Source organism: Neltuma alba, unplaced genomic scaffold, assembly GCF_004799145.2.
Source record: "Neltuma alba isolate B1F8T4 unplaced genomic scaffold, ASM479914v2 tig00011274_pilon, whole genome shotgun sequence".
In the NCBI taxonomy this organism is placed as follows: domain Eukaryota; kingdom Viridiplantae; phylum Streptophyta; class Magnoliopsida; order Fabales; family Fabaceae; genus Neltuma; species Neltuma alba.
Window position 1 is genome coordinate 599,584 of NW_021635984.1, and position 1,336 is coordinate 600,919.

The window sequence follows — 1,336 nt, forward strand, 5'->3', positions numbered from 1 at the left end:
AATTGAGATTCAAGGAGAGGGCCAATTCTCAAATACGTATTCGAGAATTGCTCTTCTTGAATAAATGTTTGAGAAGATATATAAACAGTAGATGATTCCATCATTGGTTAGACAAGAGTAAAATTAAAAAGGGAAAAAAAAGTAACTTGGCGTCCCAATTAAATCACCAAGATATTCCCTGTAATTATATGTAATCACAATGAAAAACAAATAAAGGGGAATAAAGTAAGCTAGATCAGAAGACCAACTTAAAAAAAACAACAACAACAACAAAGAATAATAAATTTAATGAACCAACCTCTTTTTCCGCCTCAAAAAACTCTCCTTCTCCCTTCTTCTTCTTCTCAGTCTTCTTGGCAAAGTACTTGTCATCAAATTTCTCGACACTAACTCCAGAGATATCAACCTTTGTGGAGGTGCGGATCACATATGATTACGGCTAACACATCTCAAAGGAACTCCATTAATCTTAAATGGACCTGAAGTAGCAAGGGCAAAAGATTAAAAACAGGCCATGGCTAGTAGCTAGTCAGAAGAATATAAATGAGAGTAACCAACCTAGAGAGTGCGAAATCGCAAGGATAGCCACAAAGAAACTACCAATAACAAAACCATAGAGAAGCTCAATTGAACTCAACTCCCTCATAATACATTCCAATATAAACATCAACACACAATGGTCAGTAATATAAGTTCTAAACAGAACAACAGAAAGAGAAAACATTTTAAAAACTCAAAAGAAATTTCACAAGAATAGTGTAAAATATAAACCAAGCTCACGAAAAGGTCATAGAAAATGAAGCAATGGCCACTACAAAAGCTCATCATTCAACGACTCTTCTCACAGATGGCATCAGATCATTTACCAGTAACAAGGAGCAACCCAGAAGGAAGCTGTTTCAGAAAAACTACTCTCTTTCCCTTGAATCTCCAGCAAGAAGAATCAGCACAATACCGAGAGTAATGCTAGCCCTACAGAGTAAAAGCAAAAGCAGACAAATATTATCATCATCAGTAAACCTATATGTCGAAAAAGCCAATACAATGCAGAAATTTGTACTTGTTAATTAAGAGATTGAGGCATATAAAATTGTTTTTGACTCTAAAAAAAGAAGTGACAGAGAAGAGGACATTTCATCATTTATCAGCCACAGTTCACTACACACCTCGTCCAAAACCTGCTATACTCCATATGCCAACATACGAGAACCCTCACATTCAAAATTACCTGCTCAGGCATCTGATAGGATTTTATCTTTGTTTTCACTACCACCTATTTCCCCTGGGTGCATAGGGATAAGAGCATGGGTCTAAGAAGAAGTAGAAGGTGGTATGT

General features: G+C 36.1%; 1 long non-coding RNA gene across 1 annotated transcript; it reads right to left on the reverse strand.

The window, feature by feature from the left end:
* Positions 1-297: 297 nt before the first annotated feature.
* LOC114763320 (uncharacterized) lies at positions 298-930 on the reverse strand. The gene is made up of 2 exons (XR_003742332.1): positions 867-930; positions 298-479 (listed from the first exon to the last, which is right to left on the reverse strand). It is a non-coding gene; the product is annotated as an uncharacterized LOC114763320 (long non-coding RNA).
* Positions 931-1,336: the final 406 nt, after the last annotated feature.